The following is a 27,483-nucleotide window of genomic DNA, read 5'->3' as shown; positions in this document are numbered from 1 at the left end:
GACCCAGAATCAGTGATGATTAATGGCAGCCAGACCTTAAGATTGTTGTGTTTGACTATTTATATCTGATATTATTTGTATAATTCAGATTATGTTCTCTGGGAGAGAAGAAAGTAAAGTCTATGTGAACATTTATGAAGACAAATAAATGTATATATTCCTAAAAAAAATACCTCTCTTGAAAGATGACAATAAATTTCAAGCTTGCAAGGCCAGGTGTGGTGGCACATGCTTTAATCCCAGCATCGATAGGCAGAGGAAAGGGTTCAATGTAAGTTCGAGGCCAGCCTGGTCTACAAAAGTGAGTCCAGGACAGCCAAGGGTATACAGAGAAACCCTGTCTCAAAAAACAAACAAACAAACAAACAAAACCAAAAATTTCAAGCTTGTGGGGCCTTGCCAATCTTCACTAGTATTCACATATCCCTTAAGAGCTGCCTTTTCTCTATCTCTGAACAATTTTTTGGAATACAGTTTTAGATACTTTTAGCTATCATTTTCCAGATGCTTGAAAACATTATGACAATAACGCTTAAAGCACTTTGTTGAATCAGCATAAGATGGATGATTATATAAAAGATTTTAAAAAACAAAAAGGCTAGTTGATAAGCTAGTGAGAAAAAATATAGAAATATGCAAAATTTTGTATTGTTTTAAAAGAATGGTTGCATAACTAAGGAAATGGATTTAGAATGAAGTCATATAAAGGCGAGCTTCCAGTTTAAAACCTTGGGATTTCAGTTAATTAAAAATTCATTACAAGCCAATATTACAAGGCTGCTAAAAAAACTACCACCCCTCAGACTATGCTAGTGGCCAGATGTAGACCATACCCGTCCAATTCAGCTATGTAATATTACCTCCAGTTCCAAACACATTTTAGGAGGAACACTGACAAATGTTCAAGTCCTTAGAAGAGCATTCAGGATAATATTATATGATGAATAGTTAGTTGGAAGACCATTTATCTCAAAAGTCTGGGAAAGGATGACATGTGGAAAAGAAATGGCAGGGTGTGTGCCATAGCACATGTGTGGAGGTCAGAGGATAATTCTCAGGAGCCGGTTTTCTCCTCCTACCATGTGGACTCTAAAGATAAAAATCAGGGTTGGCAGCAAGTGCTTTTACCTAATGAACCCTCTGGCTGGCTCATAACCAACACATTTAGATCCATACATGAATGAATTTTAAAAGTCAAGTACAGCACATAATGAGCTGGCTTGTCTTTGAGATTATGAGTTCTTCCATCAGTAAAAAAAACTTCAGACTTGGCATGGTGGTGCACACCTTTAATTCCAGCACTTGGGTGGCAGAGGGAGGTGGTCCTTGTGGGTTCGAGGTCAGCCTGGCCTACAAAGTGAGTTCTAGAACAGCCAGAGCTCACAGAAAAATCCTGTCTTGAAATAAGCAAAAGAAACTTCTTTGTAGACTAAAAGACTAAGCATTTTCAGGTCTGTAATATTCCTGAACAATGGCCAACATAAACAAAATGTTGAAACTCACCTTCCCTGAGGTAAGGTTTTTTTAAAAAAAGATTTTATTTATTAATTTATTCAGATTACAACTAAATTGTTAATCCATCACTTGTATCCTCCCGTCCCTCCCTCCCTCCCACTTTCACCTTATTCCCCTCCCCTAGGTCTATGACCAAGGGGGACCTCCTCCCCCACTATATGGTCATAGGGTATCAAGTCTCATCTTGGTAGCCAGCTTATTCTTTCTTTGAGTGCCATAGGATATGGGGAAATAGAAGGACTCAGAGGGTCCTACAAACCTACAAGAAGAACATCGTAATGGGTAGATCGGGGGCCGGGGGTGGGGGCGGGTCTGCTCAAACTAGTGCATTAACCCTGAGGTAAGGTTTTATTTTGTGAGATAATCAAACACATAAAATTAAAAACTTATCAGGGTGTGGTGGCGCACGCCTGTAATCCCAGCACTCAGGGAGGCAGAAGCAGGCAGATCACTGTGAGTTCAAGGCTAGCCTGGTCTACAAAGTGAGTCCAGGACAGCCAGGGCTACACAGAGAAACCCTGTCTCCAAAACCCAAAAACTAAAAAAATAAAAATCTAGGCTTATTTTACACTGGCAGACATTTTGTGAGGCTCAATTGTTCAACTCATTCCAGATATGTGACACTTTGTCATTCTATAGAAGCATCTCTCTGTGAAGCTTCCAAGAGAAGACTTTAAGTGGATATAGTTGCACATTCCTGTAACTCTTTATTCAGGAGTCCAGGCAGGAAGAGGGTAAGCTTAAGACCTTTGCTTCAAAAAAAAGGGGGACTTCACTTTCTCAGGGACTAATTCCATGCTATTGGTTTATGTTACATAGGTTTGAAAATCAGGTATTTGAATGAATGCTACATGTACATTTTAAGATGTAGACATCTTAAGATGTAGACAGAGACGGAATGTTTGAACTGATTCACTTTGTTCTGTTAACCATAGAAAGGCATTATCTAGTCACTGGTATGCTCCAAGATCTTAGACGTCTATTTTCTATTTTAGATGCGGATGTTCTACCATATCTTATCACAAGGTTCCCACTTACAATCACTAAATATTCCCTAGGACTCTACATCTGGGATGGTTTCAGCTTAAGGGAATATAACACACGGCTTAGAAAAGACCTAGGGATTCCCTATATCCCAGTTTGTGTCAGGAGGTCTGGCTTGCAACAGAAGAACATTAGCTGTTCACGTTTTAGAAGTTAATGGTATATTTTAAGAATTGTATCTCATGCCTATAAGCCCAACTACTTGGGAGACTGAGGCAGTAAGCCCATAGGCTTGAGGTCTGCCTTGGTTACATAGCAATTTTAAGAGTTCCAGCCTTTACTATGTGAGTTTGAGAGTGGCCCGAGCTATTTAAAAAAAAAAAAAAAAAAAACCCTATGTCAAACAAAATAGAAAATCATATTATCATAGAAATTAGTGGTATGCTATTGGCTACAGGTGTTCCTACAACTGAAAGCCTAGAAGCCTTAACAGAAAAACAAATTCAGTTTTGAGACTGGAAGAATGCTCCCTCGCCCTCACATTAAGTGAGCTTAGCAAGTGGTGTAGGCACAAAATTTAAGACGAATGCTCCAAGCTTTTGAACAAGCTGGGCAGTGGTGGTGCCCGCCTTTAATCCAGCACTTGGGAGGCAGAGGCAGGCAGATCTCTGTGAGTTCGAGGCCAGCCTGGTCTACAAAGAGAGTTCCAGGACAGCCAAGGCCAGCACGGAGAAACCTGTCTTGAAAAACAAAAAATTCCAAAAACCAAAAACTAAACCAAACCAAAATACCCCAAAAAGCAAAAAACTAGAACAATTACATTATGAAACCGCTGACTGTCTTGTAAGTGAAGATATCACAGGACTTAAAAAATTACTGTTTATAAGCTTTAGAGTGGGTGTGGCTCACACTTGTAATCCCAGCATGCAGATGTTGTGTAATGCCAGTCCATCTAGACATAGTGAGTTCTAGGACAGCCAAAGATAGCAAAACTGACTCGAGTAAACCAAAAGGGGTTTGTTGTAGCGCACTTGTGTAGCATGTGTAAGGGCCTACATTCAATCCCCAGTACTTCTAAAAAGAAAAAAAGGAGGAAAGAAAACAAAATAAACAACAGAAGAGTTGAACCTAGATACCAATTACCCAGAATAGGTTTGAGAAAACTAGCACAACCAATAGATGTTAATAAAATAAAACCAAAAAGTCTAGGACTAAAGAGTGAGAACTGGGTAATGAGTGCAAATGGTAACTGGGTGTTAGCAGTGGAAGGTCTAAAAGTCTGATCTTGTTGACAGTTTTCTAACTCTGTGAACATACAGAAAACCATGAAACAGCATGTATCCTTTGTGGCTTTTTATTTTTGTGGTGCTAGATGAAACTCATGGTCTCAAGCTTGTTAAGCAAACACTCTACCACTGAGCTACATCCCTAGCTCTATAAATGTACACTTTAATTTTGTAGTATTTGAATTATATCTTAATAAAGCTTTGAAAATATTCAGGTTACTTGGCAACTGTTAAAATGCCAATGTTAAGTCTAAAAAAGCTGCCTTTACCAGTTAAATTAATTGACCGTGATGTGGAGAATGTGGCATTATAGTGTTTTCAGAGTGACATTGAGAGGACCACGACATTTCTGTTCTATGTGTTTGTATATTTAGTTTCCAGAGCCCAGTTAATTTGTTTGTTTGTTTTTTGAGACAGGGTTTCTCTGTGTATCTTTGACTGACCTGTACTCTCTTTGCATACCAGGCTTGACTCAAACTCAGAGATCTGCCTACCTCTGCCTCCTGAGTGCTAGGATTTTGGTGTTCACCACCACACCAGGCCCAGTTAAGTTTTCTTAAACATATAAATTCTAGTGTGAAGAAGCTTGAAACTATCTCTCATGGTACTGAGAATCTCAGCTCTTAGGCTTCTAACTATTACTATTATTATTATTTTAGAGGGAAATGGGGAAAACAAGAAGGCAGGCAGCCTTGAACTCCCTAAGTAGTTGAGGATGACTTGCATTCCTGGTCCTTTGGCTGCCATCTCCTAACTGCTGTTATTTTTTTTAAAAAGATTTATTTGTTTATTATTATGTATACAGTGCTCTGCCTGCCCAAAAGAGGGCATCAGATCACATTATAGATGGGTGTGAGCCACCATGTGGTTTCTGGGAATTGAGCTCAGGTCCTTTGGAAGAACAGTCAGTGCTCTTAACCTCTGAGCCATCTCTCCAGCCCCTGACTACTGGATTTAAGGATGTGTACCACACTGGACTACTGTATATTTAAAAAAATATATTCATTTATTTTGTAGGTGAGGGAGCTTGCACTACAACATGCAACCGTATCAAAGGATAACTTGCAGGAGATCAGTTCCCTTCCTTTCACCATGTGTGCCCAAAGGATGAACTCAGATCACCATCATACTTGGCAGCAAAGGGCCCTTGACTGCTGAGCCATCTTGTCAACCCCTATTGTTTTATTTATTTATTTTTGAAACAGGTTTACTATGTAACTCTGGATGGTCTTAAACTCAGAGTGACCTTCCTGCCTCTGCCTCCTGATTGTTGGGATTAAAGATAAGCACTACCATGTCTAGCTGTGTGTGTGTGTGTGTGTGTTATTTTTCCGAGACAGGTTTCTCTGTGTTGCCCTGGCTGTCCTGGAACTCAGTCTGTGTACCAGACTGGCCTTGAACTCAGCAATCTGCCTGCCATGGCCAGTTTATTTATTCATATATAGTGTTCTGCTTGCATGTATGCCTGTACACCAGAAGAGTGCACCAGATCCTGTTATTCATGGTTATGAACCACCAAACAGTGCTGTGAATTGAACTCAGGACCTCTGGAAGAACAGCCAGTGATCTTTTTTCCCCCGAGACAGGATTCCTGGCTGTCCTGGACTCTCTGTAGACCAGGCTGGCCTCAAACTCACAGAGATCTGTCTGCTTCTGCCTCCTGAGTGCTCGGATTAAAGCATGGGCCAACACACTGGGCTTAATTCTAAATATTTTTAAAAGGTAAATTTCATTGCCTCTGTTAATAACTTGTGTCCTTATTTTTCAATCTTACTGGAGGTCCCTTTGAGTATGTCTACTCGTATATTAGTATGCTTTTAGTTGTTTTGTGGTACTGGGGATTAAACCAATGGCTTTATATGTACTAGGCAAGTGATCTGAGGCTTAACTATATCCTCACTATTAAGTTTTTAATTACCTTCAAAAATTAATTATTTTTGTGTGTATGCTTGGAGAAAAGGCATGTAGAATCCACAGCATGTATACAGAGGTCTCAGAACCCCTCTGTGGAATCAATTCTATCCTCTCACTTTTACTTGGGTTCTAGAGATTCAACTCAGGTTGTCAGGCTGACACGGCAAATGCTGTGCCTTCTGAGCCATCTCACTGGTCCATTCTAAATTTCTGAGACTGAGTCGCTTTCATTCAGTTAACAGACTGATCTTGAACCAGCTTTGTAGTACAGGCCAACTACTGAATTTGTAATCCTTCTTCTTAGCCTTCTAAGTGCTAGGATTACAGGCCTATAGCATCATTTCAAGCTTCTCGTGAGAATGTTTTGTGGGGGCAAAAAGAATTGAAGCAAGGCTTTATTATACAGCACAGGTTTGTCTAGAGCTGGCGATTAACTCACCATCCTCCTACCTCAGCCTTTCACAATATGGGATTGCAGACAATTATGCCCAACACTTTTATATTCTTTAATGTTTTAGACACAAAATTTGCAACAGAAAAGTAATTTTACGCAAAAGAAAACCTGGTATATGTTTTTTTCCTGGCATATGTTTTTATACAGAGATTTTGTATTCTCTTCTTCTTTTGTATGTGTGCTACTGTGGATCATACTGGGGCCAGTGCTCTGTCATGGAGCTACATTTTTAGCCTGATTCGATTTTTGGGTTTTTTTGTTTTTGTTTTTCGAGACAGGGTCTTTCTGTGTAGCCTTGGCTGTCCTGGAACTCACAGAGACCATCCCACCTCTGTACTGAGATTACAGGTGGTGCCACCATGCCTAGCCAGTTGTGCACTATTAAAAACAATGAAAAAACAAATTATTCAAATTTGAAGGGTATTTTCTCTATATGGTAAAATACATATTAAGAAGTAGCCTTGAGCCGGGCGTGGTGGTGCACGCCTTTAATCCCAGCACTCAGGAGGCAGAGGCAAGCGGATCTACAAAGTGAGTCCAGGATGGCCAAGGCTACACAGAGAAACCCTGTCTCAAAAAAACAAACAAACAAACAAAAAAACAAAAAAGAAGAAGTAGCCTTGTTGGGAGTGATGATACATACCTTTAAGCATAGCAGAGGCAGGCAGATCTCTGAGTTCAAGGCCAACTTGGTTTATATAGGGAGTTTTAGGACAGCCAAGGCAGCCTAGCATCTTCTTAAATTGATTATATCTGTAAAAACTCTATTTCCAAGTAAGGTTTAGAACAACTAATTAATTGTTTCACAGAGGGACACTGACTTTTAAGTAGACATAAAACACCTGATGAAACAATTCAAGTTCTATGTATCCACTCCTGTACCTTAAACCTCCAAGACCTTTCTTAGAAGCAAACACTTTTACTTACACTCTTATGTATTCTTCCAGAAATATTCTAGCATCACAAAAGCATGTATAGGTATTTATAAGTCTTTAGACATCCAGTAGTGGCACACGTCCTTAACTGTGCTTGGGAGGCAGAGGCAGGTGAATAACTACCTCACAGCCAGCAGGGTCTATAGAGAGTACCAGACCAGCCTGAGGTACAGAATGAGAATCTGCCTCAATAAACATACACGAGAATAAATAATTAAATAAAGCTAGGTGTGGTGGCACATGCTTGTAATCACAGCACATGGGAGGTAGAGGCAGTAAGATAAGGAACTCGAGACCATCTTTGGCCACAAGAGATCTTATCTCAAAGAAAAGAAAACAAATATTTTACTTTTACTTTTCTAAGAAGCCTCTGGATTTCTGTAGTGGCTAGACTAACTTGCATTCCCACCACCAGCATGTGAGGTATTACTAACAGCCATTCTGAAAAAGGAGTAGGGTTGAATATTACCAAAATACATTGCATGATATTCTCAAAATAATAAAAACAGTGTATCTTAAAATAGTTACCACAGAAAGATTAAAATTGGCCCAGTATTCTGGGAAGTATTAGCAATGTATGTCAAAAGCTTTAAATATGAAAATGGTTGTCTCAGAAACTTTATGTCTATAAATTTGTCTAAAAGAAATACTAAAAACAATCGGCACTAAAAACATCCATTCTGATAACAAATAAGATGTAATCTGAATAAATTGCTTAAATAAAAAAATATCCATTCTGGGGGAGACAGGCGTGGTGATGCATCTTTAATCGCAGCACTCGGGAGGCAGAGGCAAACAGATCTCTGTGAGTTCGAGGCCAGCCTGGTCTACATAGTGAGCCCAGGATAGTCGAGGCTACACAAAGAGAAACCCTGTCTCGAAAAACAAAAAACAAAACAAACAAAAAAAGAAAGGGCTGTTACATAGAGAAAGCCTGGGGGGGAGGCAGGAGGCTTGGGGGAGCACATTGTGCTGAAGATGATGCTCCAATGTCACAGTGAGAGAATGGGTGACTGACCAGGCACTAAATTGTCTTTGTCATCTCTTAGTTTTGGAAGCTGCTTGCCTGCACTTCCTACTTAAGTAGTAATTTTATTCCTTCTCAAGTCTCTGATACAGGGTTTAAGACTAGATAGTTATAGTTTCAGTTTTTTAGATTTAAGAAAATGTTTTAAGGTCTAGAAAGATGTTATTTAAGTTGATAAAAATATGATGACTTGGGTACAAAACTTTAGACTCATCTAGATAAGATAGACAGTATTTTCTTCAAGGTTGCCAAATGCAAATGAGCTAAACATTTTGAATGTAACTTTTACATATGGCTTTCCTGATTCTTCCATAACTGTTCTTACTCTATGTAATTTATTATAAATATGCATTGGGGAAAATTCAGGTTTCGAAGAAAGTGCCTCCACCCACCCACTGACCCATTTTGCCATCTACCACAGTTCTATCCGTGGGCCAACATAGTAGGACAGAACCAACTCCCAAAGGTTGTCCCTCTGATCTCTAAAATGAGAGCCACATATGAGTGTGTCTACTCACTCTCTAAATAAATGTAATTTTAAAAGGGAATACCTTGTCTAAATCTGTTTATATCTTATTTTTTCACACCAATATTAAATGGTCTCAAGAAGAAATGGATCTTCTATCAGTCAGTATCTTCTTGGGTTTTTGGGGGGGGGTGTTGAGATGGGGTTTCTCTATATAGCCTTGGCTGTCCTGGACTCACTTTGTAGACCAGGCTGGCCTCGAACTCACAGCAATCCACCTGCCTCTGCCTCGCTGAGTACTGGGATTAAAGGCGCGCACCACCACACCCAGCCAGTATCTTCTTTTAATCCATCCTGGTTTTTTTTTTTTTTTTTTTTTTTTTTAAAAACAAGTTTTCCAATAATGGTTTTAAGGAAAGACATGACTTCACTTATAGTTCTACAAGAAAAAGATGAACATGCCAACAGAAAATCAGAATATTTGCAAATATGAATTATAAAGATTAGCAGATACATACAAAACTGTTAAATCTCATTTGTAATCAAAAGAATGAATAGTTCTATGATGCTATTTTTATCCTCTTTGGGAAAGACCACTATCACAAATCAATGTAATCCACAGACATGAGAAGGTATGGGACAACTGACAAGAACTGATATTGATACATTACACTCAGGGAAATAAAATGATACACTGGCTGTCTTAGTGATTTATTGCTGTGGATATACCAAAACCACACCAATTCTTATAAAGAAAAGCATTTTGGTGCTGGCTCACAGTGTCAGGTTTAGTCCATTATCATCATGGCAGGAAGCATGACAGCACACAGGCAGACATGGTGCTGGAGAGGTAAATTCAGAGTTCTATATCTGGATCAGCAGGCAGCAGGAAGAGAGAGCCATTTGGGCCTGGCTTGGGCTTCTGAAACCTCAAACCTTACTACCAGTGACACTGTTCCTCCAACAAGGCCACACCTCCTAACAGTGCCACTTCCAATGAGTCTAGGGGGACTATTTTCATTCAAACCACCATAGCGGCATATTAAACTGGGGGCTAGTCTGGACTACAGGAAACCTTGTCTAAAAAAAAAAAAAAAAAAAAGACTATTGGTTCAGCTCAACACTACAAAGTACAGGTATCATATACAAGAAGCTGGGTTCTCTGTACAAAGTCCTTCATGAGATCCTGAGAGTCCAGGTATAATGATGATGATACAAATTATATAACCCGATAATAAAAACAAATAAAGTGGCAATGTTATACATGGAAATTCCATTGCTAGAAATCACGGTAGTCCCAAGTGTACTTCCACACTGAAGGTTGAGGCAGAAAAACTGCTCAAAGTTTGAGGCAAGCCTGGGACAGTGATTTCCAAGCTTGGGTCACAATGTGAGACCCTATTTTTAAAAAGTGTTATTGCTGGGTAATGCTATTACTGATTTGTTTTCTTTGTGCTTCCTTTCACCATTTAAATTATATCAGCAAGTATACTGAATTCTAATCATAAGAATAAGCAAGTAGACTTAATTTGTCAGGGGACCATTATACAAGCCTGCCCACCAGACAGGGTATCATCTGGCTACAGTCCATGTCGAAATGTTTTCTTCATCTGTGAATACATTAACCTAATAAACTGAGTATTGGGGCCTTGTAATGCCAGATTTTGACTTTTCATTGAAGACAATTTTCATAAATTACAAGGAGACAGAAAGATAGGCTCTTTAGTTTGCTATCAGAGATTTCCTGCCAGTTTGCTACTTAACTGTCTAGGAGGAAAACATACAAGAGAGGGGAAATTGCAAATTGATGTCAATATTGTCGCTCATCAGGTCAGGTAATAGAGAAGATAAAGGTGAAGTCGCATTGACAGTCAGGTCACACTCCTGGCACTTGCCAGGGAAGCAAATGCCTTTTGAACCACAAGTTAGATGCAAATAACTTAGCCACAAAAAGGACTAAAACACCAGTTAATACCTGATTGCTACGTTGTTGGAAGGGATGGAAATTTGACTATTTTTTAAGACAAATCGGGTCTTACTCGGTAGAGCAGGCTGGCCTAGAACACCCTATATATCATGCTGGCCTCTAACATTTCCAACTTTAGCTTACCAAATGCTGGCACTAAAGGTGTTAGTCACATTTGGATCTAGCTCATTAGTTTTGAGTGGAAAATAAATGGACGCTGTTATACTCTGAGACTCTGGAATGAAATATTTTATGTTTGGGCTGGAGAGATGGCTCAGAGGTTAAGAGCACTGGCTGCTCTTCCAGAGGTCCTGAGTTCAATTCCCAGCAACCACATGGTGGTTCACAGGCATCTATAATGAGATCTGGTGCCCTCTTCTGGTGTGGAGGAGTATGTGCAGGCAGAGCACTGTATACATAATAAAAATAAATCTTTAAAACAAAACAAACAAACAAACAAACAAAAGCAGGGATGGGAGGACTAACCACAAACACAAGAATAGCCAAGTCTTCACAATGAGTTCCAGTACAACCACAGCTACACAGTGAGACTGTCTCAAGACAAATAGAATGTCTATGTTAGCCTGGCATGGCTACATAAGGCCTATAATCCCAGCACTCAAGAGACCAGGAAGCTAAATTGGGAAGATTAAGAATTGAATCCTGGTAGCAGCACTGGTACATGCCTTTAAAATTCCAGCACTCAGGAGGCAGAGGCAGGTGGATCTCTGTGAGTTCTAGGACTGTCGCATAGAGAGGCTCTGGGAGCTAGCGTAGTCGTGCACACCTTTAATCCCAGCACTCAGGAGGCAGAGGCAAGCAGATCTTTGTGAGTTTGAGACCAGCTTGGTCTACAAAGTAGAATCCAGGACAGCCAGGACTACAAGAGAAATCCTGTCTCAAAAACCAAACCAAACAGAGAGGCTCTTTGAACCCCCCCCCCCAGCTATATAATGGACATTATCTCAAAATATAAAAAGTCCAAACTTACTCAGTTTGACCATCCATATAGGACTTACTTATTTTTATTTACTTATGTGGTTGGTTGGGTGGTTTTTTGAGACAGGGTGTCTGGGTTACACAGAGCTCTGGCAGTCCTAGACTCACTTTGTAGGTCAGGCTGGCCTCAAACTCACAGAGAATTTCCCACCTCTACCTCCTGAGTGCTGGGATTAAAGGTGTGCACTACCACCACACCCGGCTAGAATTACTTATTTCCAATCTACAATTAGTAACTGCTTTTCACCATGTCTCATATTCTTGAAAATAACTATAAAGGCAGAGCATGAACCAGGTAGAGTACGTAAAATATATCACATCTATAATTCCAACTCCACCTTGGGCAGAGGTAGGAAGATCCCAAATTCAAGGCCTCCCTGAGGCATATAGTGAATACTAGGCTGGCATGGTCTACACAGTGAATCACTCTCATACACAAACAGGGCTTGAAAGATGTTTCACTGGATAAAACAGCTTGCCTTGAAAGCCTGATGCCCTAAATTTAATCACCATTAAGGGAGAGGAAAAGAACTAAATCCGTAAAGTCGTCTTCTATTCGCCACATATATACTATGGTACATGTGCCCACATGAAAATGCCATACACTCACACACTAAAATATAGCCTAAAAAAATATCTAAGGTGAATCGAATGTATTCTTAACAAGAATGTTCATGAAATCACAATTAAATCAAAATAACCTGACTACAGTTATAGCATAACTAAAAATACTAAAAGCCCATGCTAAAATCCAGTAAAATGGACACAAATCTGGTTTTGCCATAAAACAGATTGAAGCTATTAAATAATAGTTGAGCAGATGAAACATACAACTTACCTTTGGGCTCGAACTTCTGTGTCTAGTACAGTAATCGGCAATTACTTCATTAGAATTTAGAAGGGTCTCTTTTTTGATTACTCTGAATACCTTGGAAGTTTTAACTTTCCCTTTAATCCAAGAAATTTCTTTGTACAACCAGAGACATTCAGTTAATAGTTTTTGGAGGCAGGGTTCCTCTGTGTAACATCCCTGGCTGTCCTGGACTCACTTCGTAGACCAGGCTGGCCTCAAACACAGAGATCCACCTGCCTCGGCCTCCCTGAGTGCCAGGATTACAGGCATGTGCCACTGAGCCTGACTTTAGTTAGTAGGCTTTTAAATGTATGTGTGTGCGCCGTGAGTACGCAGGTGCCCTTAGAGGTTACAAGGAGGAGCCGGGTGTGGTGGTGAACGCCTTTAATCTCAGCACTTGGGAGGCAGAGGTAGGCAGATCTCTGAGTTCAAGGCCAGCCTGATCTACAAAGCAAGTCTAGGACAGCCAAGGCTACACAGAGAAACTTTGTCTCGAAAAACAGAAGGAGGAGGAGGAGGAGGAGAAGAAGAAGTTGTTGTTACAAGAAGGAGCCAGGCGTGGTAGCGCATGCCTTTAATCCCAGCACTCGGTTGGGAGGCAGAGGCAGGTGGATCTCTGTGAATTTGAGGCCAGCCTGGTCTACAAAGCGAGTCCAGGACAGCCAAGACTATACAGAGAAACCGTCTCGAAAAACAAACAAACAAACAAACAAAAAACAAAAGACAAAAGTAAAGAAGGTATAAGAAGGTACTGTATTTTCTCAAACTAGAGTTACAGGTAGCTGTAAGGTGAGGCCTGGGAACTGAACTGGTCCTATAGAAGCACAGCAAGTGTTCTTAACTGATGAATCCTGGGTTAATTACTTTTACCAAGACCAAATATGATAGTCAATGTCTTTTTTGCTTTGTTTTTGAGAAAATGTCTTATACAACTGAACTCAACTCAGAGATCCTGCTGCCTCTGCCTCCCAAGTGCTGTCTGTGTCACCATATGGGGATATATGAAAGTTAGTATTTACACACTGATATTTGATACTACCTCTACAACTTACTATTTGCCTAGAGAGAGCTTCTAAGGTCCCACAAATTCTCTTAAAATTTTGAAGCTTGCTTCCTCATCCCCCCCCCTTTTTTTCCTTCGAGAAACAGGTTTCCCTGCATAGCCTTGGCTGTCTTGGACTCAACTTTTTGAGACTGGCCGAGCTCACAGTGATCCACCTGTCTCTGCCTCTGAGGGATTAAAAAGCATGTGCCACCATACCCAGCAGCTTCCTGCCTTTTAATCCTATTCAGCACCTATCACATAGAACAGGCCAGAAACTGCCATTTATACTTCCAAAAATTCAAATTCAACTACTTATCCCAAAAGTTTAAAATTAAATGGCAGAGGGCTGGGAATAATACTAGCACTCATGAGGCAAGGCGGGAGGATCTCTGAGTTTAAGAGCAGCCTCATCTATACGGTATGTGCCAGGACAGCCAAGACTACACAAAGAAGACTCTGAGTCTCAAAATACCAATAATAATAATAATGATGACAATGATGATGATACATAAAATTAAATGAAAGAAATCTAAATAACCCTAGCACTCAGGAACGTAAAGCCTGAGTAAGGCAGGGGAGGGTTGTATGTCTCCCTGAAAATACTTATCATGGCCCTATCTATCTCAAAAACTAAAGTATGAACCATAAATTATTAAGGTTTCTATTTCTACCATGTTCTTATTTGTCTCTCTCTTTAAAATATAACTGATATAAAGCTTTTTAAAAATGTCATGGTCAGCCAAGTGGGAGTGGCACACGCCTTTAATCACAGCACTTGGGAGGTAGAGGCAGACTGATCTCTGTGAGCCTGGTCTACAGAGCAAGCTCCAGGACAGCTAGGGCTACACAGAGAAACTCTGTCTCAGAAAAAAACAAAACAAAACAAAACCAAAAAAACAAAACAACAACAACAAAAACGAGCATGCTCTAACTGTTGCCCCAACTGTTCTTAAAATCCCAGCTCAGAGCTGGAGATGGCTCAGAGGTTAAGAGCACCGGCTGCTCTTCCAGAGGTCCTGAGTTCAATTCCCAGCAACCACAAGGTGCCTCACAACCATTTGTAATGGAATCTGATTCCCTCTCTGGTATGCATGAAAACAGAGCACTCATGTATATTTAAACAAACAAACAAACAAAACCTCAGAGCCTTCTGCTTAAGACTCCAAAGTAGCTACTGCTGTATGAATGTTCCAGGTTCAGTTACACAGCAAGACCATACCACAAAAAAAGCAAAATAAAAAATAAGAGCCTGGAGGTGGTAGCACATGCCTTTAATCTCACTACTCGGGAGGTAGAGACAAGTGGATCTCTGTGAGTTCAAGGTCAGCCTGGTCTATAGAGCTAGTTCTAGGATTGCCAAGGCTACAGAGAAACCTCGTCATGAAAACTCAAAATAAAATTGATTTTGAAGGCTGGGAGGTGGTGGTGGACGCCTTTAATCCCAGCACTCGGGAGGCAGAGGCAGTCGGATCGCTGTGAGTTCAAGGCCAGTCTGGTTTACAAAGCCACTCCAGGATAGCCAAGGATACACAGAGAAACCCTGTCTCCAAAAAACCCAAAAAACAAAACAAAAATCCCCCCCAAAAAAACCTGATTTTGAATTTTGGAGTCAAGGAGTTCAAACATGTACAGATAAATAGCTACAGAATAAAAATTACATTTTAAAGACTTTTTTTTGACACAAGAACTGATCACAACAAAATGCTGAATGAGAAAGAAGTACTGAATAACATGGCCCTAGATTTCTGTCCTACCTCAAATTTCATAAATTTTCTAGAACATGTCTTTTTAATTTAAAATATTCAAACACCCTTTTTATGTTTCAAATTAAATAGAATAAAATATTTTTTGTGTGAAAATGAAAATAAACATGGAACTTCGAAGAGTTTAAGTGGAAATAAAGCCAAGACCAAAAAAGGAAGAAGTCCCGTGGCAGCCAATTCAGGGTTATTTCCTACTATATATGATTATTTCTTAAATTCAATACTAATTTCTCATTTCTAATACTGTTAGCTTCTCAAATGGACAGGCACAATGACCTTAAACAATGTTAACAGGTTGCATAAAACTATTAACAGATTACTCCAGAGATAATTTAAGGATTGGCAGCTTAGCATAATCTTCCTGTCAAGGGTATTTTACCATATTCATCTTTTAGTGCTTTTCTTGAGAGCTGAGAGGTGTCAATATGCAGCCCAGGCTGTCCTGGAAAATGTTATCCTTCAGCCTCGATTTCCCAAGTATAAAAATCACGAATGCATATCACTCTTTGCGGTATCTATTCATCTTTAGATCCCAACCACAAAGTGCAATTTCTGGCACACAGTATTTTTCTAAACCTTAGCCTTTTCCTTCCTGCTAGCACTTGCTACTATACTTACCTATTAGACCAAGCAAAACCAGTGAAATCTCATGTTACATTTGGAGTCTCCAATCATTAAATACAGAGGATACGCTAACTCAATTAACGTACACAATGAAAGCTAAGGAGAACATCTTTGTTAGACTTGTGCTATCCTAAATTACCTGGCACATTAAGTATAGTGCTTGCCCACTGAAATGTTTCTGATTAACCTTTAGCCAGCATTACTTTGTTACCTTAGTTGGCCTCACTGAATTCACTACAAAGCAACACAATTACAGGTGTTCTAGCCTAGAATGTAGACCCCAGTCTGCTAATAATAAACAATCTAACTCTGAGCAATTCATTATTTTCATCTTTGGGTCTTCCTCAGCCTATCTGTAAACAAGAGACTTTTAACACTGGGGATGTGTCCTTTTTTTTTTTCGATTCTAGGCAATGACTACAGGGCCTAGTGTATATTATGCAAACATTCTATACTGAAATACACCCCCAAACCCTTCAAAGCTTTCACCCCAACCCAAAACATTTACTATTTTTTTAAACTGTATATGAGGGGATTGATAATGACGGCACAAAAAGCAAACACTTAAGTACCCAACAATGCCACATAATATAAATTTTTTGTGATTCTGTTTGTACAGGGTCTGATGTAGCCCAAGTTGGCTTTGAACTCTTGATCCTCTTGCTACAAAATGCAGAAATTACCATTGTGAGCTCTGACTGTTTTATGTGTGGGTATTTTGCCTGCATGCATTTAAGTACCAAACAATGCCACACAATATAAAACTTTTATTAATTATGATTGTTTGTACAGGATCTGATGTAGCCCAAGCTGGCTTTGACCTCTTGATCCTCTTCCTATCAAATGCAGAGATTACAAGAATGAGGCCTGACTCTGTTTTACTGTTTTATGCGTATGGGTATTTTGCAGGCATGCATTTACACATGCACGCAGTGCTCATGGAGGCCAAAAGGTATTGAATCCTCTGGGACTGGAGCTGCAGGTGACTGTGAGATACCATGTGAGTTCTGGGAAGAGGACCCAGGTCCTTGGGAAGAGCAGCCAGGTCATTTAAACACTGAGTCATCCCTTTTGTTTTGCTTTGAGACAGAGTTTCTCTGTGTAGCCTTGGCTGTCCTGAGCTCACTTTGTAGACCAGAGTAGCCCCAAACGCAGAGATCTGCCTGCCTCTGCCTCCCCAAGACCTGGGATTACAGTCATGCGCCACCACAGGCTCTGAGTCATCTCTTCAACCCAACTTTGTTTTTGAGGCAGGGTCTCACTATGTAGCCCAGGCTGAATTTGAATTTGCAATTCTCCCGAAAAGTGCTGAGATTAAAGGCAAAAGCCACCATGTCTCGCTTTCTTTCCCTTTTCTTTCTTCTATTGGTGTATTATACAAAATAATGGGTTACGTTTTATTTTCACAAATTATGTAATGTACTTTGGTCAACTTTTTTTCCCAAGGTAAGGTTTCTCTGTGTAACAGTCCTGGCTGTCCTGGACTCACTTTGTAGACCAGGCTGGCCATGAACTCACAGAGATCCACCTGCCTCTGCATCCCAGAGTGCTGGGATTAAAGGAATGCATCACCAGGCCTGGCCTTTATCAAACCCAGAGCTTTGTTGTATATAAGCAAGCACTCACTGTACCACAATGAGCTACATTTCCCAATACAATCTTTACATACTTAACCTTAAAAAAATTTTTTTTAGGCTAGGCATGGTTGCTCACACCTTTAATCCCAGCACTCAGGAGGCAGAGGCAGGCAGATCTCTATGAGTTCAAGGCCAAGCATACAAAGAGAGTCTACAAAGAGAGTTCAGGACAGCCAGGGTTATTACACAGAGAAACTGTCTTGAAAAACCTAAACAAACAAATAAATCAATAATTTTAATCTAGAAAGATCTTGTGATCCAGACTTCATATCTGAATTCTAATCAGGAAGCTTATCATATTTTCTAAAAATAAAGACTAACTTTTTTACCATTTCACATGAATAGGGAACTAGGTGAAAGCCAAAGAGAAACATACTCAAATAATCAGGCCTGTTCTGTTAGGACTACATAAGGTACACAGGATTTTACAATATAAATCACTGATATATAAATGGATGTACTTATGCTCATATACATCTACCTGAGCTTTAAAACTTTTTAGTAATAAAATCAAACTTGTTTATAATAAAATATCTAAACATATTTAAAGCACAGGAGAAAATCAATGTAAAAGTTTTCCATCCCAGTCGGACAGTGGTGGCACACACCTTTAGTCCCAGCACTCGGGAGGCAGGCGGATTGCTGTGAGTTCGAGGCCGGCCTGGTCTACAAAGTGAGTCCAGGACAGCCAGGGCTGTTACACAGAGAAACCTTGTCTCAAGAACAAAACAAAACAAAACAAACAAACAAAAAGTTTTCATCTCTCTTCTTCAGAAGTAACTAGTGTTATCATTTTTCCTGTATAGCCTTCAAGGACCCACGTGACCCAATCAATGTACATAGAAGCTTGTTTCTGTGTCGGTAGGTATGAGCCTATCTGGTCTAAGATGTCTTCCATTCTTAAGTAATGGGGGGAAACAATCCCACGCACATCTTTACATACATGTTCAGTACATTGAAAATGGTGCAGGTATGGACACGAAGTTGTATTATGCTGTAAAGAAATATTCAATAGAATATACTTAGATTTTGTGTTTAAAGGTTATATGAAGCAACAGGGGTGTTGTGGCCGGGGAGCTAGAAAATATGAGTTCTAATCTAAATGGCCTGGTAACCTTAGGCAAGTCATGAAACCCTGAGCCTTAGCTTCTGCTTTGTAAAACAAAAGGGTTGGGCTAAGAACCTTCCCAACTCTAAAGCCAGGCGTGGTGGCTCATGCCTATAATCCCAGCACTCGGGAGGCGGAGGCAGGTGGATCGCTGTGAGTTCGAGGCCAGCCTGGTCTACAAAGCCGGTCCAGGACAGCCAAGGACACACAGAGAGACCCCGTCTCGAAAAACTAAAAAAAAAAAAAAAAAAAAAAAAACCAAAAACAAAAACAAAAAAAACTTCCCAACTCTAAAGTGGTATAATTCTAAGATGGCTGGCTCGTAGTGTTCTTCTGAACTGGCTAAAAAAAAAATTTTTTTTTTTTTGGTATTAAAGAGAAAATGGGAAGAATGGAGAAACATTATAGCAGTCTTCAAATCTTACAAGAGTAAATTTCTATGACTAGTTCATTATGAAGGCATAGATGTGATGACAGAAGTAGTGACATAATTGTACTTGAAGGCAAAGTAGATTACTAAAATCTCATAGGTTTGTTTCCCTTAAAGCTTCCATTAGCATTTTTATTTTTGGAGATGGAAAGTGGTACTGCTTAGTTTCAGCCATCACCACTCCTCTCCCTTAAAAGAAAAACACCTCCACAATTCAAGTGATCTGTGGAGTTAAAATAATGAAACTAAAAGTCAAGTTGACATTTTTCTTTCAGAATTATGATGGGAAAGTGACCAAAGCGACAACGGGTGGCAAGAATGACCAGCTATTTCCTCCTCTGAAGCTCTTTGGCCCTCACACACCCTTGCCCGAAGCATACCACCCTGCCCCATACATGCCAGAGGCATCAGAGTGGGGGGGGGGGCAGGGAGGCTGACTGTATTTTTTTTTTAATTATTTAACTAGATTTACCTTAGGTATCACGAAGTTTAGGGAGGCTGACCAGAAGGCTTGAAGCCAGCCACCCAACCCACCACGGCTTCGATGGGCAATCCTGGAAACCGGGATGAGGAGCCCAGTCCAGCATTCCCCGCCGGCGGGCGCGGCCTTCCCGCCCAACTAGGCAGAGCTAGCCCAAGCGGAAGGGAGGGGGAAGAAAAGGAGGGAAGGAAAAGGAGGGAGAAGGGAGGAAGAGGGAGGGGGAAGGAGGGAAAGGGGAGGGGAGGAAGGAAGCGGAAGGAGGAGGGAGGGAGGAGAGAGGAGCAGAGGAGAGGAGAGGGAGCAGAGGGAGAGGATGGGAGGGCGGGAAACCCACAAGAGCCGTACCCACCGCGCCAAGCAATCCAGTCCTAACTGCCGCGGGCGACAGTTCCCGAGGGGAGGGTCCCAGAGGAGGGGCAGCCCGAGCCCGGATCAGGAAAGCACAACTCCGCTCGGGGGCCGGCCGCGGCCTAGGTGAAGGAAACGGAAGTCGTTATGTCTCCCTCCCTTGGCCTTCACAGACCGGACAGTCCCTTCTGAGAAAACTCGAGAGACCAGAACCAAGTGCACCCACGTCAGGGCTAAAAAAAAAAAAGAAAGCCACAGCGTGCAAGTGGACCAGCTTCCTGGGCCAGCCCAGCCACTGGCCTCAGGCCATGTCCTTCCCACCTCCCCCTCCCCCCGCGGGAGCTCTGCTCCTGCCCTGCAAAGCCCCTCCTTCTTTCTCCGCTCCGCCATCTTCCAACCTACCTCTCAGACCCAGGCGACCTTCAATCAGTGCCGTGCACGCCCGGGGAACCACTAGCCTCCCGCCGCTTCCCGGAGCCAGAAGGGGGTATCCAGAAAAAACCCGGTCCTCTTCATTATGCAGCCCGACCCCCCCCCCTCCCCAGCTCCAAGCCAGAGCCTGACCCAGCGCTTGCACATGCGCACAGGTCACCTCGCAGTCCCCGCCCCCAACTCAAGCGTTTCCTCCTTTTAGCATCCAGGACTTTTTTTTCTTCCCATGGCTTTTACCCGGACTCAAGGGTGAGGAATTGGGGAATACAGGTAAAAGGATTAAAAACCAAGGGAAAAGGTTCCGAACGCATTCAGTTCTTACTGGGTACCAGGGACTCTGCTAGGTATATAACGTTCTTTACTGTACAGGGAAAAAAACTGAGACCCAGAGAAGATAATTATCTCAGTATCACCCACATGATAAAAAAGTAAACTGAGAAGAGCGAATCGGTTTCCAAATAGAGAAAGTGAAAAGGAACGAAAAGAAAGGGAGACAAAAAGAGAGTGAGTGATATTTTATTTGTGAAGAAAAGGAAAAAATAATAGAACAAAGATGGAAAAGACACACAAAAAGTCTTTGTACACAAAATGGTGATCATGCCCCTAGGTTATTCATATATGCCTGTAGGATTGTCAGATAAACTGAATTTAGCTTTTAGGAATTTTGGATCTTAGTGGCTAGTATAGTAAGATGGATCCTGAGTATCGTTTCAAAGGAGATCACGAGTACCATCTGCCTGGTCAAATAATGCTGCCTTTGATGAAAAGAAACTTGAAAAAGAAGAAACAATAGTTTAGGTTTTTAAACTTTTGGTAATGCAATAGTCCTTCTAATGTGCTCTTTTAAAGAAGCTATTCAAGCCCAACTTGGGGAGCCCATTCTGTCCCAGCATGTGGGTTCTGGGAATGAACTCAGGTCCTCAGGCTTGGTGGAGATGCCTTTTCCCACTCAGGCATCTGTGTCCCAGGCTCTAGGGTGTGCTCTTATAGCTCTGAGACCTACACCTCACTTACTGCAGTAAAAGGAATTGCAAACAAGGGCTGAGAATGTAACTCAGTGGTAGAGCGCTTGTGGAGCATGTGCAAGGTCGAATTCAAACCCCACCACTGCCAACAAAGCAGAACTTCAAGCAAATACTTATCTAATTTCTCACAGCACTCTTACTTTTGTTTTGTTGTTGTTTTCATGACAGGGTCTCACTATGGAGCTCTGGCTGACCTGGAACTCCCTTTGTAGACCAGGCTGGCCTCAAAAGACCCAGAGATCCACCTGCCTCTGCCTCCTGAGTGTTGGTATGCTAAAACCACCACCTGGCTACACATACTTAAATGTATAAATCAGGAAAACTCCTTTTTTTCCCTCTCTCTTTAGATGGGAGCCATACCAAGCCACGTTCAAATTTATCAACAGAAGGATTAGGAGTTAGGAGGCCAGCCCGAGATGTAAGGAATCCGGTCTCAAAAAAAAAGTGCCTCAAGCCACCCTCCTTTGTCCTAATAGTAGTTGGTCTATCATCACCTCATTTTAAAGAAGCTCAAGTCAATTGAACTAGTCTCCTCCTGATCATTACCTAATCTGATTTCTCTGTTCTTAGGCTTGCTCCCCCTTCCCCCAGTCTAGCTTGCAGGAGCTGAGTTAAATCCGTCCATTCTGACTCAGGATAAGAGTAAATCTCCTTAGCCTTAAGTTCACTGCCCTCTAGGCCCATGTATACTGTCTTCTAAGAGAACTACTTACCTTGACCTGGCTCTTGTCAGCTTGCCTGCTTTTCAGTAATTTGTTGAAACTAATTGAACAGACTGCTCCCAAGCAAAGCCTTCTCTAATTCCCTTACCTGAAGATAATATATATATATCATAATATATATAAGAATGAATAAACTAATATGAATAAATCAATAAAATTTTAAAAAGAATGAATATACATGTATATATATGTGTGTGTGTGTGTATGTGTGTGTGTGTGTGTGTATGTGTATATATATATATATATATATATATATATATATATATATATATATATATATATATATATTCACAAATGAAACAAGCCATGAGAACCAGTAAGCAACTTTCCTTTGTGGTCTTTGCTTCAGCTCCTGCCTCCAGGTTTCTGCCTTGAGTTCCTGGCCAGACTTCCTTCCATGATAGACTATAAACTGTAAGGTGAAGCCAGGCGTGGTGGGCCAGTGCTTTAATCCCAGTGCTCTGGAGGCACTGGTGAGTTCCAGGCCAGCCTGGTGTACAAAGAGAGTTCCAAGACAGTCATGGTTATTACACAGAGAAACCCTGTCTCAGAAAACCAACAAAACCAAACCAAACAAACAAAAACTAAGATGAAAAAAAAAAAAGCCAGCCTGGTGTGGTGGTGCACGGCTTTAATCCCAGCAAAGGCAAGCGGGTTGGGTTGCCATAAATTAAGGCCAGCCTGGTCTACAAAGCAAGTCTAGGACAGCCAGAGCTGTTACACAGAGATACCCTGTCTCCAAAAACCAATAAATAAATAAATAAATACAAAGAGAGAAAAGAAAAAGAAAAAAAAAGCCCTTTGCCCCCAAGTTGCTTTGGTCATGTTTTTATTACATCAATAGAAAAACAAACTAATAGCGGAGCTCCCTACTGGTACTGGGGACAGGGACTCTCTTTTTGCCTGGAGCTCACATGTCTGCCCATGAGCTCCAGGGAACCTACCTGTCTCGGCCTCCCCAATGCTTGCATCGCACACCTATGTCACCACGCCTAGCCTAGCTTTCTCCTCATAGGTTCTGGGTCTTGAAGTCAGTTCTTCATGCTTCTATTGAGTTACCCTCCTTCCCAGCCCAATGTTGTTGGTTTTTCTCGTCAGTGGCTAAGTCTTAAAGTAATTTATTATACCTATCACATAGCAACATATAACTAGTTAAATCTACACAGACCTCATCCCTGTCATCTCCATGTCCCCATCTCCCAGCACACTCACCTTTTAGTCCTTTAGCTTTTATACTTCAGCATCTTTGCTGCTCAGTCTACCCTGAACACTGCCTTTATGGCCAGTATTTCTATGGCTTGTCTTTCACCTCTCTTGTCCTCTTCACCTAGCTGTTACCTTCTCCAACGGCCTATAGTGATTATCATATTTAGAACTAAGAAAGCTGGGTATTTCCTTTGTAATTTGTATTATTTTTTGAAGCAGGCTATCACTACATAGTCCAGGCTGGCTAAACTTGATGTGTAGACCAGGCTAGCCTCAAACTCACAGAGATCCATCAGCTTCTACCCCTCAACTTGTGGGATTAAAGGTGCCTGCCACCCGGCTCAGCTATCTTTTCCTTTTTAATATTTTCATACTTAACTTTCAAAATAATAGGTTTTATTTTGACATTTTCATACTTAAAATATCATGTCTTGTTCCTATTCCTGCCTCTATTTTCATCTAGCTCCTGCATTTTCTGATATACTATATAGTCATCGTACTTTTTTGTTTCTTTCTTTTTTTGTTTGTTTGTTGAGACAGGTTTTCTCTGTGTAGCCTTGGCTATCTTGGATTCACTTGTAGACCAGGCTGGCTTCAAACTCACAGAGATCTGCCTGCCTCTGCCTCACGGGTGCTGGGATTAAAGGCTTTTATGGTTTTCTTTAATTTTTTTTTTTTTTTTTTGGTTTTTCGAGACAGGGTTTCTCTGTGTAGCCTTGGCCATCCTGGACTCACATTGTAGACCAGGCTGGCCTCGAACTCACAGCAATCCGCTCCTGAGTGCTGGGATTAAAGGCGTGCGCCACCACGCCCGACTAAAAATTTTTTTTTTTAATTCTTAGTTGCATGTATATGTAAGTATCTGTGTGGAGGAGTATGTGCACACGAGTATAGGTACCCATAGAAGCCAGAAGTAGGCATCAGATCTGGGAATTGAATTGTGGTCCTCTGGAGCATCTCTTAACCACTGAACCATCTCTCCAGCCATTTCTTCTGTGTTAGTTTTTGTTTTTTTGATAAAATGTTTTTTTTTTTTTATTTCTGGCCAATTTCATACATGTAAACAATGCATCTTGATTATCTGCACCCAAATTCCCCTCCCTGACTCTCCATAGGACCTCCTCCTTCCCAGACCCCCTGAGGCAACCTCAGCAGGTCCATCCCCATTCCATGTCCTTTCAGCTACTTTCTCTTCCTGTTTTATTATTTTATGTGTGTTAATGTTTTACCGGCATGTATGTCTGTGCAGTATGTGTATTCCTGGTGCTTCCAAAGGCCAGAAGAAGGCATTGGCTCCACTGCAACTGGATTTCTTTGTGTAGCCTTAGCTGTCCTGGGCTCTTGTAAACTAGGCTGGCTTTGAACTCACAGTGGTCCACCTGCCTCTGCTTCCCTGAGTGCTGGAATTTTTCTAAGCTAAGAAAATTATTGTAAAAAAGTGTACAAGGTACTAGACTGCAACCAATGAAGGTGAAAAGTTAGGCATGATGGTACATACTGCAATCTCAGTATTCAGGAGGTGAAGACAGGAGGGCCAGAAGGTCAAGGCCATCCAGGGGCTACTTAGTAAGTTTCTAGGCAACCTGAGATCCATGAGACCCCAACAAAAGAAAACAGAGAAAACACTGCCAAGGGCCCACCAAATGATTTAGACAGAATTTTTCTATGCTGTCACACAGTAGGAGAAAAAAATGAATGGCATATGGATTCATAGGAAATGAGGAAAAGATAAAAGAACCAAGTGCAGACACACTTGCTCCTTTCAACAGGAGCAAGGACACTCCTTCAGAGGTTAAAGGCATTTGCTATAAAGAGGACAATAATTGTTAGTAATCACCATACCTCAGTGACAACTAGGTTTTATCAAAAGTAAAATTTGTAGTTACCTGCTGAGAGTAATCACAGTGGTTTATACCGTCGCAACCTTTTTGCAAAAAGTTGTAAGGTAAAGCCCAAATATAGTAGGTAGAAAGTAGAAGTGCTTTGAGTGAAGGAGTGGGAGTGGCGGTAAGCCCAGGCTCTGCACTTAGAACTGTAGTCTTATACCCTTTTCCAAGAAGGAGTACATACCTGCCAAGGATCACACAGGACAGTCTTTGTGAAGATCATTCATGGTAATCAATTGGCATCTGCTTTTCCGCCCTCTGGCTTCTCTCCTCCTCCCCCCCCCTCCTTCTCTTCCTCTCTCTCTCTCTCTCTCTTCCTTAACAAGGGTTCATACTGGAATCCAGACTGGGGCTCTTCCTGTTTCAGCTTCCGGAGTTCCTAGGATTATAGGTGTGGACCCATCACAGCCAGTTGTCTCCTGACTTTTGCCCTGGGGTCTGCACAGCTAACCTTTCCCTCGATCCTTACAGCTGCAATTTCCTCTTTGTGAAGTCATAAAATGGTCTTATCTTGTGCTGACAAAACTATGATTTCTCACTAGCCCTCCCTTTCCTTTCTGAACCTTTATCTTCCAGGGAAGGAGTCATACCGTGTGGGGTGGGGCCAGAAGAGCACACAGGCATCTCAAACTAAGGGAAAAGTCCACCCAAGATTTCTCTATGCTAGTCCAGTCCCATGGCTATACTCAATCTCTTCAGTGTGTTCAAAGAGCCAACAATCCAAAAGCAGAGCCAAGGTCGGGGAATTGTACCTTTGAGTCTGGACTGGGGGAAGGCAAAAGCTACTGGAGTTAAGCTTCCGGAAGGAAGCTGGCTCCACAGCATGGCTGTTTAGATAGAATATGAAGCAGCAGCCAGAGAGCTGAATGGATTCCTATCTCACTGTAAAGAATCGCCGCCTCTGCCCACACCACCACCACCACTGGGCTTGGCCCTCGGAATGGAATGTTAGAAAGAGTTGAACTTGGTGATAAGTGCTTATCTATCACATGCAAAGGCCCTGCTCAATCCCTGGCACATGGGATAGGGAGGGGTTAGGGAGAAAACCCGGACTGCATCACAGTCAGCTGGAAAGGACAGATGATCTAAACTTCTCCCTGGAACATAGGCCAGAGTGATTGAATCTAAATCCTGTCCTGGAATTAGAAGTTTCCCATGAGATCTTCCAGGGAGTTTGACTCACCAAGAGGCTTCCGAATAACTGCTCTGCAGATTAAAGTTCACGTCCTTTACAGAATCATATATGGACTTGGTTGTATCTCCCTCAATGGATGCGTTGGATCCCTGTCTCAAAGCACTTCAGAATGTGCCAATACCTAGAGACAGGGCCTTAGAAGAGGTATTTAAGATAAACTGTGCCTGTCAGAGTGGAGCATAATAAAAACTGATTGATGATCTTATTGTAGGAGAGGACGCCATTAAAAGAATCATCAAGCTGGGCGTGGTGTGTGCACGCCTGTAATCCAAGCACTCAGGGAGGCAGAGGCAGGTGGATCTCTGTGAGTTCAAGGCCAGCCTGGTCTACAAAGCGAGTCCAGGACAGCCAGGGCTAAAACAGAGAAACCCTGTCTGGAAAAACCACATAAATATCAATGGTGAAAATACACAGTGACTCTGAGTGCCTAGGAAGAAGATGGCCATACACAAGCCAAGGACCAAGGCCTTAAAAGAAAAGTGAGCTTGCTCATGCCTTCATCTTAGACTTCATTCTTCAACAACAAGACCTTTTTTTTGAGACGGTGTTTCTCTGTGTAGCCCTGCCTGTCCTGGACTCACTTTGTAGACCAGGCTGGCTTCGAACTCATAGAGATCTGTCTGCCTCTGCCTCCTGAGTGCTGGGATTAAAGGCATGCACCACCACACCCGGCTAACAAAAAGACTTCTAGCCTGAGACCAAACAAATTTGTATCTGGTACTTCTGTGTGGCAGCTCAGATGGACTAAGAGACCCTCTACTTCCCTTTTCATTCTCCCTCCCACTCAGCCCTTTTACATTTTGAATCCAACTTTATGCATTTCTTTGTTGTAGGCATGACAGAAAAATATCTCACTGAGTATTAAAATATGATAATCACACATAAAAAAATCTAGTATTCGATTCTGTAAAATGCTGTTAGCAAATGAGGCCCCCATAGGGCTACATGAAAAACAAATGTGATCATTGTCTCTTGTTAAAATACTTTTCACGATATCTTTTTTTTCTTTTTTTTAAGGCTCTGTTGTAGTGAGTATAGTGACCGCCACAAGCCACAATGAGATTTTGCTGCAGAGGAAGGAAGTTAGGCTCAGCTTCAAACATAGCAATGAATAATAGCAATGCATAGCCAAGGGAAAAGATAGGGGGCAACAAATGGAAAACTACCAGGAGGAAATGTCAA

The 27,483-nt window shown here is 41.5% G+C and overlaps 1 protein-coding gene across 5 annotated transcripts in view; it reads right to left on the bottom strand.

Moving 5' to 3' along the window:
- Positions 1–25,313, bottom strand: part of Xiap (X-linked inhibitor of apoptosis) — a 46,500-nt gene extending 21,187 nt beyond the window's left edge. For 2 of the 5 annotated variants that reach the window (XM_051142429.1, XM_051142430.1), the window contains exon 1: positions 19,837–20,076. The gene's annotated coding sequence lies outside the window, so the exon portion shown is untranslated. Of the gene's footprint in view, positions 1–19,478; positions 19,641–19,836; positions 20,077–25,290 lie in introns of those variants that run through there. The other 3 variants (XM_051142431.1, XM_051142428.1, XM_051142427.1) reach the window with 2 other exon arrangements.
- Between the last annotated feature and the right edge of the window lie 2,170 nt (positions 25,314–27,483).

The sequence above is a fragment of the Acomys russatus genome, chromosome X (genome assembly GCF_903995435.1).
Source record: "Acomys russatus chromosome X, mAcoRus1.1, whole genome shotgun sequence".
Taxonomy (NCBI): domain Eukaryota; kingdom Metazoa; phylum Chordata; class Mammalia; order Rodentia; family Muridae; genus Acomys; species Acomys russatus.
This window is presented reverse-complemented; position numbering and strand designations above follow the sequence as displayed.